This window comes from Silurus aristotelis (genome assembly GCF_946808225.1).
Source record: "Silurus aristotelis genome assembly, chromosome: 16".
In the NCBI taxonomy this organism is placed as follows: domain Eukaryota; kingdom Metazoa; phylum Chordata; class Actinopteri; order Siluriformes; family Siluridae; genus Silurus; species Silurus aristotelis.
In genome coordinates, this window is record NC_139589.1 from 1,557,095 (window position 1) to 1,577,541 (window position 20,447).

The window sequence follows — 20,447 nt, forward strand, 5'->3', positions numbered from 1 at the left end:
GCTCTTGCCTCTCGACCTTATACCAAGAGAGATTTTCATGCCAAAATTAGCAAAGCATGGCCCCAGATAAACTCGCATTCTCCCCCTTGTGCTGGAATTGCTGCCCTGTCTGTCGACACCTGAGCCCAAAAGATCCTGGTTAATGTTCAAAAGCCCCGAGGCATTCATCTTTTGGAGTCTCCATGCGGGCTCAACGATATGACAGATGGTGCTGAAAAGAAAAGATTTTAATCACTTCCATCTTTCTTTCCAAAGTGAAACATTTGCTTAGGGATATGACCAGCATGATAAGAAAGATCATCACTTGTTCAGTCAAATTTGTACATTTCAGGTGAAATGGTAGCGGTGATGTTTTAAACTCCTACCTCTTTGTCGGATGCCGACTATCGCAGCCTCGAACGAGTCAGTAATACATGGAGTTGGAGAACTGCCAGTGCCTCCTTATGTCTTTCCCTGGCAAAAAAAAGGTGAAAAAAAACCCCCCACGAATGCCAAGCCAGTGAACAAGGGGGACGAAGAAGTGGAAACGTCTACCAAAGTCAGGAATCGGGCTCCATTAACCTCAGCAGCGTATGAGCTCTGGGAAGAGTCAGGCTCGGGTACTAAACACGAAGTAAAGTGCAGTAGTCATGTCAGACGGAGAACCAGACCTGGGCATCCTCCAGTGGGTGATGGAATGGTGGTAAAACCGGGAGGGGAGAATATGCAAAAGTGTCTGTAATCCTCAGAGCCAAGACTCGGCAAGCGAGAGTCGCCTCAACATTGTGCTCCGTCCGCAAGCGCCTACATCTCTCTCCCCCCTCCACATCCTCCTAGCTGCCTTTATTTATCCTGGACTGGTACGAACAGTGCACGAGGGAGCCAGAGAGAGAAGAACGAGAGAGAAAGAGAGAGAGAGAGCGCGAAGGAGGGAGAGAGGGAGAGGGGGAGTGAGCAAATGAGTGCAGAGTGAGAGTCAGAGAGAGAGACGAGAGCAGTAGAGGAGAGAAGAGAGCGAGAGAGCTCGAACTGTCAGTGACTACATTAGCAGCACTGAGTAGGTGGAGTTTTCTTTGCAGCAGAGGAGATCATGATTTGAGGAGGGAAGAAAATACAAAAGCGAGTGTGTGTGTGTATAAGAAGAGAGAGAGAGAGAGAGAGAGAGAGAGAGAGAGAGAGAGAGAGAGAGAGAGAGAGAGAGAGAGAGAGAGAGAGAGAGAGAGAGAGAGAGAAAGAGAGAGAGAGGTGCAAATGCAAGGTTAAGAGGCATTGCCATGAGATAAAAGAAGTTCATTGAGAGACACTTGACCAGAAGAGACCACAAGCACTTCGGATTTATCCGGCCCAATTCGTTAACTAAACACTGAATTATTTTAAAACACTGCATAAAAGCACCATCTATCATCCAAATCTGTTTTTTAAGTGCAGATACTAGACAGACTGCAGAACCTACTAAACCTTTTAAACATTCTAAACCATGGCAACAAATCGGCAAGCCGAACATCATGAACTGTGCTGTATTGTATAATTAAAAAAAATTTTTATAAATAAATTCTTAATTTATTTTAATTTGTGGGATGTATAGGGACAACATCTCCACTACCCAACATAGATTTCAGCTCTTTCTTGTAGAGCCAAAGGTTTTTCCAGACCAACTACGGAGCTAATCTTTACAGCAGATCTTGTTCCTGCCCAGGAGTCTCGATCCAGGGGGTCCAGTGAGATCCCCGATCACGGGATTCCCAAACTACAGTCCGCCCCCACATTTGGACCGGCTCTCTGAACCATCCCAGAGACATAATTAATTGTAATTGAAAAAATATATGCTTTACTCATATCTGTATTTGATAATGAATGTTGGTTCAAACTAAAATGTCCAGTCTCATATAGATAATGCAAAAATCCATACCGATGTTTGCATTATTTTGAAGAATCACGAGAGCGGCCACTAGAGGCGAATCACTGATGCCACATGCTGTTTGTTTTTACACGTGAGACTGCGCGCTGCACGAAGAGTGCTATATTTATATATTTTTTAAATGTATTAATTATATAATTATATTTATTAATGATTATATAGATATTTATTTCCTTTAGCACATTTTTCACGATTTAGTAATGTTTTTTTTGCTGAAATAAAGTACAGTACTATTTTACATGGACGTGTTATATTTGTTGTTGCTCTTTTTTTATCCAGTATCCATTGGTTATCGGCAAGTACAATCCAACCTAGCTATTGGTTTCGGTAAAATCCACTTTCAGTCGACCTCTAGTTATTAACGTGGTCTAATTATGTGTTAGATTTACCCAACAAACATATGCATAAGTAAGTGAATGTTTAATTTCAATAGCAATTACAATGCTATGTTTTGGCAATGTTAAAAAAAAAAAAAAAAAAAAGAAAAAAAAGAAAGAAAGAAAGAAAGAAAAAATCTGTTAAAAAAGCAATGACAATGTTTTGATTTCAGTAGTAATGAAAAATGCTATTATGGCGGTAATAACACTTTTTTAAAAGGTGATATATCTCTTAAAAAGTGATGCTCATGTGTCTGTATGGTGCAGAACAAAATAGTAAACTAATCTTGCATTAGGATTAAAATAAATACATTTAAAATGATCCACAATAATACTGGTTGTCACTTTCTGTCATTTTCTGTTACAGACCGACCCAAACCCCCACTACAGAAAGGACAAATGATGTGGCCCTCACACAGACAGAAGGTCAAGAAACCTCTTCAGGGGAACTTGTATCACTGACTTTTTTTTTTGGATCGCTACCCATAGCTCCCAGGAACAGAGGAATGCAGAGATGCTTACCACCGTAGACTGGTCCTGGTTTGGGAGACTTGAAGTAAGTAAAAAAATGTTCCTGTGCACACAACAACTTTATAAAGTCATGGATGTTGGTGTAAGGTTGAAGTCTAAAAACCACAAAGTCCTGACCTCCTCAACCCCATTTAACACCTTCAGGATGAACTGGAACTGGAGCCTCCTTAGTATCCCGATATCAGTGACTGACTGTGACTCACTGTGCTCACCCAAATCCCTACATTAATTCCTCAAAATCTAGTAGTAAGCTTTCCCAGAAGAGTGCCGAAGTCCCAGGGTTCTAGTTCCAAAATGTCCCCCTTTCCCTGCACTACACTGTATTAGAACATGTGTTTTTGTTTTGTTTTGAGTCCTGCCTCTGCCTCAAACATGTCATTGGCTGATTATACTACTGTGATCAACTGTTTCAAGTGAAGTCAAGAAACTTTTATTGTCATTTCAACCATATATAGGTGATGCAGTACACAGTGAAATAAGACATTTTTCTAGAACCCTGGTGCTACATCACACAACAGAGAACTGCAAAACAGGACACAGAGTTAAAGACTAAAGTAAGTGTCCTCGCCACATAAAGTGCATCTGAATGCAAACAGTACAGACAAAAAGTGCAGACAGACAACACAAGACAGTGTGGGACAAATACACAAAACACAAAATAGCGCCGACTTGAGTGTACTTGTGAACATTAACACAATTTTGTGCTGTTACGTGTCTCACCTCGATTAATATACTTATTTTTTTAGATATTGTTCTCCTCTTACAGAAGACTTAGTGTTCCCACTGACTGTTAAGCCCAAACCTTCTTTAGTAACCAGTTCCTCTGGTTTGGATCCTCTTTGTGTTTATCTTGGATTATACTATTTTAATGCTCCCTAGTCATCTTCCTGCTGCATGATTTCCCAATAAAGTGCAACTCGAATACAAAATAACAACACGCAAACAATCGAAAGCTAAATTATTTAAAAACCTAAATAAACTCTTCAGTGAATCTAAGCACAGATGGAAGATTGCAGGTTCTAAGATGTGCACTGCAATGGCAGGTCATGTGACACAAACCGCTTGCGTTTCTTCCGTTTCTCCACAATCCCTTTCTCCCTGCACGTCTACACAGTCCTGGGTTTCATTTTTAGTGTTTTCTTAAATGATCAAATTTCACCACAATCTTAAAAATTCATGCCATAACTTCAAGCAATGTTGAGTTTGTTTTCTCGCCGACGAAATCGGAACCGAACTCATGGGACGTCTCATGTCTTAGCGCTCAATAAAATGAACGCAGACTAATCTCGTCTTTCAGAAGGCAAAGAACCAAATTCCACTCTGTTGTCTGCGCTGGTGAAGAGTCATGATTAATCTAAAAAAAATATATTTTATTCCCCTTTATCGTACCACATTCCTCACAGCTTAGCAATGGCAAAAAAAACTATACAATACAGTTTTAGATCTCTGTTCTTGTAGAGATAATCAGTGCCATTGGTCTCAGTGGAAATAAAGCGATTTCTCACAGTACTGATTAAACACCGCGGTACATCAGAAATATGGGACGTTTTTTTTACGTTCATTGGAGCGAATGTTCGAGGCAACAGCTTCACCTTCAGAGTTCAGGAATTGATCCTGAGCTCTGTTCTCCCAGTGTCCAAATTGCTTTTATCAAGGTTTGTATTGTTTCAATGTTCTCTAATAATATCTGTATCTATATATGAAAATCTTTGAAAGTGGAGTTTAAAGTTTATAATAACAAGTAGTTATTATTAAAACATAGTTTTATAGCTATCTGGCAACCTTCTTTCTCTAAGTAAGCTTGCAAATGTTGCACAATAGTACAAAATACAAAAAAATAAAAGAAAAGTCTTTCAGATTGTTCCTCATGAAGTTTTACAGGGCTTTGGAGGAAAGATCTATCTGCCCTCTTTTGAATACATGAGCTCAAAGAATCAGAGCATACGCCCCTCCCAAACACAGATACACTTCCCTGTACACAATACATGGTCTGTGTGGGCTATTTAGAGCAACAGTGAAATAAATCTGAAATGCGTGCTCACCACTGTTAGCTTCTTTCCTGTGCAGAGGTTGAGAAAAAGATGGAGATAAACATTTCTTCTGTCCCAGATGTGGTTTTTTTTAATTGTCTTTAAGATGGAATTTTCCCTGAAATCTGGCAACATGTCATATTAAAATTTTCCCTTTCGGCGACTCAAGCTGAGTCGCAACGCTTTGGAAACGCTTCCGCATTGTCCACGCTCTAAATCAAATGTGTAATCTGTCCAATGAAAGGCACGGTGTCACCGATGGGAGACATCATGGGCAGCCAGGTGTAAGAGCTCTGCTGTATGGCAGACCTGGCAACAAAGAGACCTCATGCTCGGCAGGTGCATCCCCAACCCCAACTCAGAAGTGTAGGGTTCGAAGCTCCAGGAGGTGGCCTCTGGTGAAGGGAAATACTGGACAGGCTCGAAAGTCTTGGGGCACTTCCAGGGACTTTAGGAAGCCGATGAGATAATCTGGCCACAAGCTTTAAGCCGGACTGTGCTTTTGCTAGTTATCTGCTCTCTGAGGAGAGTAGGTGATTTGCAGGCCCTCTCTGTGGCCCCCTCTTTTTTGGAGTTAGCCATGGCATGGCCAGTGCCTTCCAGTACCCTAGAGCAGGTTACGTCCCCAAGATGCCCACAGTAGACCCACCTGTTAGGATCCAGGCATTCTATACTTCTTATAGGCCCCAGACTAGGAGAAGCTAAACCGGCTGTGCCCGGTGCAAGCTGTGGACACTTACGTTTTATTATTGATCTGCTATGGCTCATTGAGGAGAGGCCTCCCTGCTAATAAGCAGACTCTCAGCAGATGGATTATCAACTCTATTGCGTCCTCCTAGGAGTCCTCTGGTCTCCCGCTAATTTTCAGGCTCAGAGCGCACTCCACCTGGAGTGTGGCAGTTTTTAAAGCTTGGTCCTCTGGAGAGTCCCTTCAAGACCTCTGCAACGCTGCAGGCTGGTCCACCAAACTGACCTTTGTCAGGTTTTATAACCTCGACCTCTCTGCCACTCCTGGCCCATCTGTCCTTCAATATAGTTGTGCTCTTACACACTAGTCAGGGACTGGTCAGTCTGGCGGTATTGGACTCTCGTTCCCTAAGCGTTGCGATGCAGCCTGGATGGGAACATCTCTAGGTTACGTATTTAAACCTGGTTACCTAAGGGAACGAGGCGCTGTGTCTCCTTGCCACACGGCATCCCTGCATTGCTTCCTTCTCATTTACAGAAGCTGGTGCCGGCTTCACTCCATGTGCTTTTTATAGCTTCCTGGTCATGACATCACCCTGCCGGTGGTGATGCGCCTTCCATTTAACAGATTACACACGTGATTCAGAGCAAAGTGTTGCGATGCAGCGCCTCGTTCCATCAGGGAACTAGAATTACATACATAAGCTATTGACATTTTCAGCTAAATATTGTGACATGATATGGTAGAACTCAAAGATAAGTAACTTGTGGTGTATAAGATGATGATGATGATGATAAGGAGCAGGAGGAGGAGGACTGTGGGATTCATGCAATTCAGTTTTATTTGTATTTTACTTTCAACAAAGTGCATTATCACACTGCAGGTTTTTTGTGTCCCTATAACTTTTTGGTCAAATATCACTTACAGAATAAATGAGTTAGAAGTGATGGTAGGAGCAGAACTCCTTGAGATGGTATGAGAAAGAAATCTTAAGAGGAACCACATCTCAAAAGCGATCATCCTCAGCTGGTAGACAGAGGATATTCACTCGTTATAGTTTCTTATTGTTGAGATTATCAACCAGGATGCATTTGACATTTGGCAGATAATTTTATTTAAAGTGAATTTATACAACTTTTGAGGGTTAAGAGTTGATGGACACATCTTATCCCACCTTGCTTTCTGGAAAGCTTCCTGAAGAACTAGAACCTCTATCTGTATTCGTATTCGTTTAGCACACATTATCTGTTCATTCCAAACAAAGTTCTCAGTTCTATCCTAAAATGCATCGTCGACTTTTCTGCAACAAATTCAGCGGAAGGAAAACATTTAGACACACACATACACAAACACACACACACACACACACACACATACATGAAATGAAGTTTGATTGAGCAGTGCCCCCTTGATGGAGGTCATGTAGCTCTCTCTCCAGCTGAATGGAGGCAGATGTGAAGGTGTCACGCTGAACGACCCTGAGTTATAGACACAAACGGGATATTAGTGCCGGAAATTCCCAGCAGATCTTCCCTCATTCCACAATGTTCCATCCAGGTCTGATCTCCTGTCAATCACCACGTGTGCATCATTAAAAACACAACGGAAACCTGCGTTTCTGTTCGTTATGATTCGCTTTTACAAAAATCTTTAAGAAGAACGACTTTGAGAAGCCTGTTTTTGTTTTGTTTTTATTTTTTTTCCTGGTCAACAAATTTTCCAAAGGTGCTCCCCTGTACGACCTCGCACATGCATAATGGATTAAGCGAATAATAAATGAGCCACCCTTACTTCACCCTCACCCATCTGACTTGATTAAAAAAAATGTTTTGCCAGTAATTCTTGGCTCCGACTCTGTCGGGCGCATCGCTAAAAGTACAAACGAATAAATCACATCCGCTTCGTCTCGTCTCTCATTTTTTTTGGGGGGAAGAGAAAAAAGGAAGAGCAGATCAGTATTAAACATCACAGCACAAACATCATGGCTCCATCACTTCAGCTTGGGTGAGTCGAGCTGCTGTCTGTCGGAGCGAAGGCGATTCCTTATCATGCGCGAGTGGAGTGATGTAACTTGTCCGTTTCGATTAGAGTTCTCAGGAGCGATAAACAGCACGTTTAATTTGAGTTATTACACGTTCTCGATCTGAGAAGAAAGATTATGGGATATACTTTCACACGACTCTTCTTTTATTTGCTGGATAATCACACAGATTCATTAAAATAAGAACGGCATTGTAGCGTTTGACATGAGGTGTATTTATTTCTTCCCCAAACTTATAGAACAACGTTGGAGGTACACAATTGCATTACAGTTTTTCTCAGTTGCTCTGGAGTGGATGCATTTCTCCAAAAAGTGTGTACAACACAATGGATAACGTGCAAAAGCCTGTACTTTTCTCCGAATCCTTCATTTATCTCTTAGTGTTTGTGTCAATAAACATCTTATTGACATCAGAAAAACACGTCCTCTAGTTATTGTTCACAAACACGATTGGCAGTATAGTTAGTCTCGTTGTCAGTATGACGGCGGACGGTTTCAGTGTTTCCTGATTTAAACTACAGTTTGGATCACAGTGATTGAAAAAACACGAGGCTGAATTTCTTCTGTTTGGCGTCTATGGATTTCAGCAACACAAATGCATTTATTTGTTGCATATTTGATTTATATTGACTGCAAAAGACCAGACAGGATTCACACTTTGACTGTACTGTAATAGTGTTCGTTCGTTTCCTGGTTGTTCATCTATTTTCAGAAATTGTAATTCTGTGTTTTGCAGTCTGACGCTAATTGAAGGTTTATGAGATTTACCTTTGACCTGTTGTACACGTCCTTCTATTAGTGACGTTCAAGATTCATCTGGAGTGGTAGCTCCAGTGGTTAAGGCGCTGGGTTGCCGATCGGAAGGTCTGGGGTTCAAGCTCCGGTATCGCCAAGCTGCCACTCTTGGGCCCTTGAGCAAGGCCCTTAACCCTCTATGCTCCGGGGGTCCCTTACGAGGGAAATATCAAGGTCCGTGACGTCGGAGTGACGTGGGGCCGCCTTCCCGTGGGCTCACCACCTGCAGGAGGGACCGTAGGGGGCGGTGCTGTGAGGATTGGGCAGCAGTCGAAGGCGGGGGCCTGCTTAGACTGCTGCCCCCGCAACCCGAATTACGGATAAGCGGGAGAAAATTAATGAATGAATGAAGATTCATCTGCACAATTTATCAATTTTTGTACAGTTAATCCTGACAGCTTCTGACAACCGATTTAACCATTTTGCATTCGATGACTAATCCAGTGAACTGATGACGAGATGTTTTGGGGGTTGAGATGATTCAGGTGAGAACCAGTGTAATATGTTTTGATCAACATGAACATGAACAATCGATAATGTGGGAAACAGCAGGAAATTGTCCACAATCAAGTAAAGTTTGTTCAAAGCGACAAGAACTTGCTTTTATGACTCTGTGAAGAGGAGACGTGTAAGAATTTCATTTACGATCTGAGAAACGATTTGAAGCGTCTGAGAAAACGGTACTATACTGTACAAGACAATATAAATGTATCTCTGCAATCCATATGCTGCTGAATGAAGAATCTACAGTTGTCTCTCTCTTGCTGTAAGCGACCCACGTCATGATTCACAGGCTCGACCGACGCCAGTGGATCTGCTGTGTGTGTTTACGGTGGATTATAAAGATTTAATAAGTCAATGCAGCACCGGTCACGTCAGCCCGTGTTCTAACTGAAACCGTGTACGCTGATGATCGCTGCATTTTTTTAAGCCCATTGTGAAATTCCTTATGGTATATTTTTCAAGCATCAAAACGCGCCCATGTTGCAGTGTCATTTTGCAGGTGAGAACACACACACACACACACACACACACACACACACACACACACACATGCAGCAGAGTCAAAGCCTCAGGATTACAGAGGTCTCATTTAGCCATGATAGCACACTAGACATAATTCAGGAAGGGAACATCAAAGCCATATCGGAGGCACTTTGTCTTTTCCTCTCTGAGCCGTTTCAGCTGGTGGAAATTGACATATCCCATCATCCTCCCATCCTTTCACACATGCCCGGAATAGGCCAGAGGGCTTTCATAACAATTTCACTCGGGAAAAAAATGAAAACATTTGAAAAAAAAAAAAAGAATCATAGCTCCAGACTCGCTCAGATTCTTCCCCAAACTGTTCCTGGAGAGCATACAATTTTCCCTTTCCCTTGAACTTCTTCTTCTTCTTCTTTCGGCTGCTCCCATAGGGGTCGCCACAGCGGATCATCCGTCTCCATACCCCCCTGTCCTCTACATCTGCCTCTTTCATGTCTTCCCTCACCACATCCAACAACCTCCTCGTTGGACTTCCTCTTTTCCTCCTACCCGGTGGCTCCATCCTCAGCATTCTTCTACCATTATAACTCATGTTCCCTTTCCCTTGAATAAGGAGACCCAAACCCTGTGCACAAAGCCAGCTCTATGAATCTCTGATTTACATGAGTTGGATTTTTTGGGGAAAATCTCCTGCTATTAAACGCCAACTTTGTTGAAGATCGTTGGGATGAATGTGAATGCTGACTGCACCCCAGGCCTCCTCACTTTCTCACCTACATCAGTACCTGAATTTGCTACGGGTCCTGCTTAAGAGCCCAACAGTGGCAGCTTGGTGGTTCCCCCATTACAGAAGGTTCTGGAAAAAGTTTGAAAATAACAAGAAACGATCTAGAAACGAATCTTAGATATATAAGCGCTTCGTCCATGTAGTACTGCTGACATCTGAGTTTAAGTTTTTCAGAGATTCTAATTCTAGCTTGTAGAATTCATTTGGGAAGGCGTTTTTTCTTTTTTTTTTTTTCTACCTCCATGAGCGTTGGCTCGCGTGTACAGGAGGGTGAATTCATTTCAACATCTGATCTACTGTAACCACAAGACAGCATCGGCTCCCTCATGCTGTGGAAGAGTGAAGAATAGGGAAATGACCTCTGCTGAAACTTGGCAAACAATTGTTCGTGCAATTACGGTCAAACACACACACACACACACACACACACACACACACACACACACACACATATGAGCTCAGCATTCAAAGGAAGCGGACGGCATGTCTGGATTTCCTCAGTGGCTGCTTCTATTCACAGCACTGCAGGCCAACACTCTCTAATGGTGTGTTCTATATTTGCACTTTCATGGTTGACATCCCTTCAAACAGACACTGATATACAAGTACACACACACACACACACACACACACACACACACACATATTCTATGGCAGAATTTGAAAATAGTACCTTTGTTGGATTAATGTGAGGTGTTTGTGTCATATCGGAATCCTACAATACTGTAATCGATACATTTTATTTAATAACATTTCTAGGAAAATCTCAACCGGCTTTTTTTCTTTCATCCGCCACCTGACTGGGCTACGATTATCAGCCAATCAAATGAATCTAGAATCGCAACGATTTCATGATTTCATGTGTGCATCTGGAAATGGATAATCCACCAGACGGAAGTATGGAAGCTGAAGGTGAGGAACCTATAGGGCATGAGCTCCTAGGCTAGCCTGCTATCTTTGCTAATGCTAGTTTAGACTAAAAATAAAAATATGATTTCTATGTCCTGCTTTTTGAACATCCCATTCCAATTTTAGTCTCTTTTTGTTGTTGTTATAAGCTCTGATCTTTTGGGAAAATGTTCCACTAGATTTTGTAGAGATTCATTCAGCAACAAGGGGGTTAGTAAAGTCAGGTGAAAGTAAGAATGTGAGGAGGCCTGGGGTGAAGTCTCTATAGCAGGAGATCTTCCACTCCAACCCGTGGAAAGCAAATCTTTATGGAACTGGCTTTGTATGAAAGCATGGAAGGTATGGACGCTAGCAAAATTCACTTTAAACGATGTATTTCTGTATGTGAATTTACATTTTCCGTTATGTGCCGTTTTGGTGCAAAAGAAACATAATCATTTTATTATTATATAATTTGCATTTCCTATTTCACACAGTCGTCTTAACATGTAAATAACATACTAATTTGAACAATTTATAAGTTGTGAAATTAAAATTAAAATGTATTAAAATTGATTTGATATGGAATACTTACCGATCATTGGACGAGACACCTGTCAGTCAAGATATACATCTGAATGACAGGTGTCTCGTCCAATGATCGGTAAGTTTCCATTCACAAACTATACCTACCTTTTTCGGTTTGTCTGACTTGTCGTTGTGTTTTTGAATTTGTTCATTTGTTTTTGCATTTGTTATTTTGTTTTCGGATTTGTTAATGTGTTTTGCACTTCTCGGCCACCGTATATACGTGTAACATGTCCAAGCAGAAATAATTACAAAATGATCATTTAAATGCACTTAAAAGCACCGTTAAGATATTTGTAGCAAAATTCATTGCGTATTTCTAAATGCATTCTGAGACTAAAGTATAGCTGAAAGGTGATTAAATGTCTTTTTTAATGCATTGACACTCAAAACGCTTAAGTATTTTTAATTAGTCGGTGGTGGACAAAGTTTTCAAACCATGTACTTGAGTAAAATGTGACTCCAGTAAAAAAAAGCAAAATTGTCCCTTTAAAGTTTCACTCGAATAAAAGTACAAACGTTTTTGCCTTCAAATGTACTTAAGTATCTAAAGTACTATGATTTATTATGACTTTAATGTTCCAATTATCATTTTTATCACAAGATTCTTCACTTTATCAACTCAGTTTATATGTAAAGACTCGAATGTGACTCTCAGCACACTGATCTATTAATAGAATGATATTAATGTAAATGTAATTTTAATATTTAAGATACACGAAAAGGCTACTTAAGTACACATGCGCTACAAGAACCACATACGGGTAGGAAAGTCGGATGTCCCAATATTTTTGTGAAATTATGTGTCGATGTATTATTTATGCGATTTAAGTGCTGACACACGGTTTGGACTACAGATCCACAGTTCATGCATTTGATTTAAAAGTGAAGTTCGTGCATAGCTTGGTGATTTTGATGTCTGAAAACTTCACACGTCATGCACTTGAGAGAGAGAGAGAGAGAGAGAGAGAGAGAGAGAGAGAGAGAGAGAGAGAGAGAGAGAGAGAGAGAAAGAGAGTGAGATTGAAGTCATGATTTATCCCACTGGACTGGAGCCAGAAAAAAAGAGAGAAGTCATGGATTTTATAAATGTGTCTGTCTGATCTGCTGAAATCCTGAAGAGCGGAGGATTACTCTGCCCGTTTACACTCAGTCGCCCGGGGAGGTCTGCCTCTCAGCACCGCCGTAAACATCGGACAGGAAGGACGCATTTGTAACATACATGAATTCATGAGCTTACAAAACGACAGCTGGCTCCTTTTGCATTTTTGCACCACAGGCAGTGACAGGGTAGATGGAATGCTAAACAAGCCTAGCGTCACAGAGGGGTGAAGGGGTGGTGGGGTGGATGGTGGCTGTTGTCTGAGTTATACAACTAAATATAAGTTTCTTTTTCTCACAGGTTCACTGTTCCATGCGATCGCTATAGGCGAGTTTCAAGTCCTTGAAGGTCATTAAATAAAAGAGTAACACTTAAGAGTAATGTCTGAAGAGCTAAATAACGTCAGAGACCTCTACAAGTCTGGGAGGTTTTTTTTTTTTTTAGAGCTAGAAATGTTTTTTTTTTTAGTTTCAGGATTCAAATAAAACAGAAAATCCTCAGTGTATCTCAAAACTTAAGATGTTTGGGAAACCAAAATTCACAATCAAGGTTCGATTCTGGGGTCAATATTTCCATAATGTATGATCCATTATTAAAAAACAATAACAGGCCTAGAACAGGAAGTGATACTAGAATCAACAATGAACCTGGGAGCTCAGTGAGGTCATTAGAAATGCAAAACATAAAATTGCTTGTAATTTTTTATTAATGCATTTTATTATTATTAATATTTGAGATTATCAAAATGTTAAAGTTTTACATGGCTTGTGCAACACTAATGGCTGGGTTGAAATAACATTTTTAGTATTTTTTATATAAATTTAATAAATCTAATGAATGCAATTAAATACTTTTTTTTATTATGTTGATTAAATTGAGTGAATTAAATTTGCACAAATTAAATTGATTAAATAAAATGTAATAAATGGGAACAAAATATTTTTTTACTCTTGTCTGTGTGTGTGTGTGTGTGTGTGTGTGTGTGTGTGTGTGTGTGTGTGTGTGTGTGTGTGTGTGTGTGTGTTGGTGCATGCATGTGTGTATTTTACATTTAATACTTAATTTTCTAAAAATATGTTCAACTTAACTGTTCTAATTATTTCAGCAAACGTTAACAAATGTCCTTCATTCATTCACTCCCTCGATATGTAGAATTGTCAGGATTTTCTCCTTTTAGGAGAAATTCTTGAATCTGGACATAAAATTCAAAAGAATCCATAGCGCTAGTGTTAGCTGCTACACACAAAGTTTGCTAGCAGCTAACGCTAGCGCTATGGATTCAAATTCAATATTTTTTTTCTTTATTTTACTTTTCATTTCACTGCAAATTTTATCCTGCATATAACTATGTATTGTGACAAATAACAAATCTTGAATCTTGAATCCATAGCGCAAGCCACTTCCTGGTTAGCAACTATCGCTAGCGCTATGGATTCTTTGGCGTTTTCATGTATCCGCAAAACAAATCTTATTACCCCTGGTACTGTTGTGTATGTTTTCAAGTTTAAAAATACTAAAAAGAAAACAAACTTAAATAAACTGTTAAAGTATGGAGTCCTGCGGTTCGAGTATATTACGAGTTCACTGTGTTGTTCTTTTTTTTACAACTTTGAAAGTAATATAAAATATAATTATTGGCTCACATAAAAGGAAAAACATTGAAATTTCTAAAGAAAACACTGCCAGAACCCCACGCACTATAAAGTGTGTATTCTTTATCATTAAGCTGAGTTGTTTCTTGCACACAAACACATGCACGCACACACACACACACACACAGAGACACACACTCACACACACACACACACACACACACACACACACACACAGTGTTGCTGTTGCTATAGTTATGGCATGTATGTAGACGGTATAAAGACAAATTTAAAGAATAAAACATGATCCGAATGGGATCAGATCCTGGTTTTCACTTGAAGGGAAGGTGAACTGAACACCACAACAATGATGGAACTGTAATGACCAGACATTTAGTGATGAGGATAAGGATGGTTCCACTTCTGTGTCTGGTTCCTATCAAGGTTTCTTCCTCATGCCATCTTATCCATCTCATCTCGCTCACTAGGGATAAACTTTTAATTCTAAGAAACAAACTTATAGGCACTTAACGTAAACACTCTTTTATACAACTTTATAACCACTTTATCACTGTGAAGCTGCTTTGAGACAATGTCCATTGTTAAAAATGCTCTACAAATACAAATACATTGAATTAAAACTAAATTGAGAATTTGGACCCGGTCATGGTTAGGAAGTAAAGTCTAACAGGGGATGCTATAAGTTGCTTGACGTTGGCACACATAAATGTAAGCTTGGCCTAAAACCTTTATGCTATTTAAGTTTTTGCTCCAGGTTGCGTCGATCAAGACTTCGTTTCATGTTGCAATGTTGCATTTTTATTGGCTGGTCAGTAGGCGTAGGTCATAGCTACAAACATTAGGAGATCTTTGAGATGGTCGTCCCAAATCTCTGGCTATATGTTAAAAACGTTTAGACGCCCTGACTGAAGAAATCACCACGATTGTACCACATTGGTCTTCTTCCATCTAAGACAAATCAGAATAGTACAATGCGTACCAAAGCGTGCAAAATTAGCCTGGTTTCTTTGCTAATGCCGGGTTAGACTATAGATTCCAGTGGTTAATGTCAGTTTTCTAGGCAAGACCTCGAAGACTAACTGCAGGAGACTGGTGGCTCAGTGGTTAAAGCTCTGGGTTACTGATTGGAAGGTTGGTGGTTTAAACACCAGAATTGCAAAACTGCCCCAGTTGAGCCCTTGAACAAGTTCCTATGCTCCAAAGACACAATATCAGGGCTGACCCCAGCTTCATTCCATGCTTGGATAAGTGAGGAAAGAATTTCACTGTGTTTTAGTATATATATTATAAGCACATTAATATGTCATAGTAATACAAATGAGTAATACATGATATTTAATTTGAAATGAAAGTAGCTACCAAGCAGCGTAGCGCTAATCATGTAAATCAGCAGCAGAGAAAACAAATATTTGCTTAATTATTATTCTTTTTATTTTTTTACTGGTCTAGTCATTAATAAAACGTTAGTCACACACTGTAATGTAGCTGTAACTGTATGTTACTTATGGTAACACATACAATGTTGGTGTGGATCCAATCAATGCATCACCTTGAAGCTTTCTGCTAAATCAGACTCCAAGACGCCTTACTATCAAATACAAAACCTAGAATTAGTGCTAAACCAAAGTCGTATATCCTCTGCTGAGAAAAGAAAGACTTGTTTGTTAAGTTTCCTACCGTTTAATCTTCAGTGCGTTAAATCCACAGGCGTGTAGAACTTTCACGAATCTGGTGTTTGACGTGCTATTTTTAGAGTTTCCGTGCCAAACCGTATACAGCGTTGTTCTCCGCCTCCACATGCTAATTTACAGGCCATAACAACTGCATGAGGCTCAACTCAGCTGTCTACAGTCAGTTATCAGCACGGCTCAGTGTGCAGCTAAACTCTGCCTAGCCTGAGCGGTTATTTAAAGCTACTTATTATACAACAGGGTTTTTTTTTTTCATTTTCTCCTTTCTCTTCTTCTTCTTCTTCTTCCACTGACAGTGTTTTACTAAAACTAACAACTCTGCTAAACAGAAAAATGTTGGCCTGGTCAGCGGCTCTGACTTGAAAACAATTCAAGTGCTGCATTTTTCTTTCCGTCTCTGAGCCTGATAAAGTTTTGTATGTATACATGTATATTAAAGAAAAAATCACCTAGTTTGTAGGTAATAATTCTGCATTAACGTTTAACTAAAACGCTGATATCTGACTGGGGAAGAAAGCGTACAAATTTAAGGAAAAAACAAGGAAATGTCTGAGAAACTGAATTGAGAATCTCAGGAAGGTGTGATATCCATTAGCATAGCATTATTAAGTGTTAGCAAACCACCTGACCAAAAAATTGCTATGTGCTTCTTTCAGAACATCCCATTAAACATTTGGTTTCCATTTGCCGTTATAATGAGCTCCACTCTTCTGGGAAGATGTTCCACTAGATTTTGTGGAGATTCACGCAGCCACAAGGGTGTCAGGTACAGAGAAGAAGGTGAGGAGGTCTGGGGTGCAATCAGCGTTCACATTTACCCTAAAGGTGCTCAATAGGGTTTATAGCTTTGAAGCTTGAGCTTTATATGCTTTCCACTTCAACCCATGGAAAGCATTTCTTCATGGAGTTTGCTTTGGTCTCCTAGTTCAAGGAACGGGAAAATTCTATGTTACCGCATCCAGAGACGTCCTTTGCAATTGTGAGCTCCGACTTGGAACCACATATGGTTGGAAAAGTCAGATGATACAATACTTTTGTCCATAACGTGTATCCTCAATATATGTGTCGCTTCTTCAGATTAATCAAAACACAAACTCTTTTTGTAAAATGTATAACAGTGAATACTTCGGAGGCTCTAAATATAGTCAAAACAGTCGTGACCCGTCGATCATCAATAGCATGAACTTCTTCAGCAATTTGAGCTGCAGGAGCTCGTTTAGCAAATTCGTCTAGCCGTCACAATTTGTCAAACTCGCTCAAATCCAACATCAACTTTGAGGACAAAATGTTCACATGCTCCTTATAATTATTTCCACCCACTAACAGGGGCCATGATGATGTTATTCTCTTCACCAGTCATAATGTTATGATGTCATAATGTTATACCTGAATGGTGTAAATTATTATTACAGTAGCTTTTTTGTAGCTCTGTAACATAAGATACAGTTTATAAAGAATCTTGAAGATACTCAGCTGTTTCTACTTCCTTTTATTACTGTTGAAAATACTAAAGCTATTCATTGTTGCATCCTTCAGGGTTGCCTTTAATTAGTTATCACACACTTCCTGCTCATCAGCTTATATAAAATTTAACTGGGTAGCAGGAAGTGGTAGCTCAGTAGACAGACATTGGATTTCTGACCAGAAGGCTGTATGTTTAAATCCCAGCACCACCAAGCTGCCACTGTGGGGCCCTTGGGCAAGGCCCTTAACCATTACCTGCTTATTTGTAAGTCATTCATGATAAGGACGTCTATTAAACCGCATAAACGTCTTGCTGATTCTTGCTAATTGTTAACCCTCATGTGAGTTCTGGAGCCTTAAAATCTCGTGGATTATTGTACATTGACGCGTCACATCAAGTTTTTTAGAACTGTAGTTTTTAGTAATAGATCACATGGAACCTCACACTCCTGTTTGTTGCGTCTATTGGCAAGTTGATTTATGCCTTTTCCAGAAAATCATTTCTGTGGTTCAATTTTTCCGATTGTGGCGCCACATGACCCTGAACCGATTTTATTGGTCCATGGAAGTGGTCACGAATGATTCGTTCAATTTAATGATGCAGTGAATTAATGACTGAGTTGTTTGCTAATCGTTACTCAGTTATTCGTAAGTCGGGTTTCAGGAAACTAATAGCCGAGTCAATAGCAGATGGATTGTGTTGAGGAAAGTAGAAGATATATCGTCGCTATGCTTCCTGGGCAAAGTTCTGAAACGTGGCAGCATTTTATTTGTAAATATGTTGATGTTCTGTAACTCTGCAAACCCAATTCACAAGGTACTGTTTGAAGACTTATGCTAACAGGCTACAACAGACTGTAGAAGTTTAGATAATACTCTATAAAAATATACACAATCTCCACTAATACTGAAGAAAATTTAAATTACAATGATGATCCAGAGCTTACAGTAGAAGAATCTTATGACAGGATCTGTCAATCTTGGTCTTTCACTGGCATAATTAATAGTCAAGGAATTAGCAAGATGTAGCAGCTAAGAACGTGGTGTATTAATCAAGTCACATGGTTGCAGTTTTGTTATTGGTACTTTATTAGATCAGAAGAAATTCACGGTCTACTCGTCCGAAAGAACCTACGTACCAGTTCACAGTGAACCAAAGATGGGCGGTTTGAGACTCAATAACAAGTCTTTATTTACTGAAGAACTTTTCTTTTTGTGCTATTCTTTTTCTATTCTTCTTAGGTTCCTCTACAGGATCCTCCAAGGAATTACACGCATCTCTGCTTCACAGGTTTCTCTTTGTCTGGTTTCCATGGTTTTGGTTCATCACTGATATTCACACAATTCTCAATTTGCCAAAAAAAAAAAACTAATTAAGATGCAGTTCAAACACAGTGAGCGTTTTAGAACTTGAGAACGTCGGAATATGGACCAGATCCAGATACTCCTTGGCAGATGTGTGCAGCGGTTGCCAGCTTCGGATCTCAGCTTTAAACATTCATGGAACACAGAGTCTCCAGTACATTTTCTCGAGATATTCTTAACACCTGGGTGTCAAAACGTAAAAAAAAATGTATTAGTAATAATGCAATTAATTGGTGCATCTGCAGGTTCAATTAATGATCATTCATTTCATATAATATTTAAATATTTAAAAAAAATATGACATTTTTTACTAAACACTACGGTAAACAAATAAATCAATAAATATAATTAAATACATTTAAATGATATTTAACTATTTATTAATATAATTTTATATTAATTTTTATATTATTTATTTATATTCTTAGATTATAATATAATATAATATAATATAATGTCAGAGGTGGGAAGTTTTTTTTCCCAATCCAAAGGGATTTTTTCCTTTGTTTGCGTTTTCAGCACATCAACCTGTTTCCTCTCGTTGCGCAGCTTTTTCAGTCTCCCACTGGTGCATCATCTCCTGTCTCTCACACACCACAGATGTAGACTAGTTTATGAAGCTCACAATGAGCAGGCAGAAGGCAGTAAGAAGTCTGGGGTTAACGTGGATGAGACAGAGGGAGTCAGTGATGAGAACATGACTAAGAACAGAGACATTCCTGATCATCATCATCATCATCTTTTTTCTGCTCGTGTTCTACATGGTGGATCTTCACCCTGGATGCATTCATTAGGTAAAAAAATTAGAAATTCGTTTTTGTATTGATATATTAATTAGGGCTGTCAACAATCAACATGTTAACACATTCATTTTAACGCCATTGATTTTATTAAATTGCGTGTTTCTTTTTCGTTTTTAATTAAAATATAAATAAATATATATAAAATTAAAATCTTCAATGCAACACACGTTTATTCACGATGTCTTTTCTTTCCTCAGATATATATAAAATAATAATAATAATAATAATAATCCACTGAAAATTAATGTTTAGTCACTAAACATTTGTTTTATTGATGCACCAAGTCTCAAATCAGCCCCAAAATCCGCCGTGATTCACACAATGAACCCACTGGAATCGACAAACTCGCATAATGCCAAAACAAACTTAACAATACTCTGCCTTTTCTGATCATACAAATAGGATCAATACATTACTTGAATCTGTAAAGTGTCTACTTTTATTTAGATAAATAAAAGTATCTCTGGCATCTCTGTGAGCAGAGTACGAATGTCTACTTCTAAATGAACAAATTCACATCAAAAACAAATATTCTCTGATTTTGAAATTCGTATGAAAGAAGAGGTAGAGTTTCTCCGGTATCACCTCATTAACCGCTGCGGTGCCAACTGCGTCCTGTGCGGCGAGATGAGACTGGCAGCGACAACAGGCGCCTGCCACGCCTCTTCAGGGAAGTCCAGATGGCGGTGTACCCAGGGACAGGCAACTTCTCTCTCTCTCTCATTCCCTCTCTCCTTCCCCACCTAGACGCCTGCCTGTTTTTTGGAATCTGGGAGCACCCTTCACCACCTTCTGCCTCT

General features: G+C 39.6%; 1 protein-coding gene across 2 annotated transcripts in view; it reads right to left on the reverse strand.

Moving 5' to 3' along the window:
- Positions 1 to 16,139, reverse strand: part of sgcd (sarcoglycan, delta (dystrophin-associated glycoprotein)) — a 171,171-nt gene extending 155,032 nt beyond the window's left edge. Inside the window, exon 1 of one of the 2 annotated variants that reach the window (XM_083564419.1) lies at positions 16,002 to 16,139. The gene's annotated coding sequence lies outside the window, so the exon portion shown is untranslated. Of the gene's footprint in view, positions 1 to 365; positions 996 to 16,001 lie in introns of those variants that run through there. The other variant, XM_083564420.1, reaches the window with a different exon arrangement.
- Between the last annotated feature and the right edge of the window lie 4,308 nt (positions 16,140 to 20,447).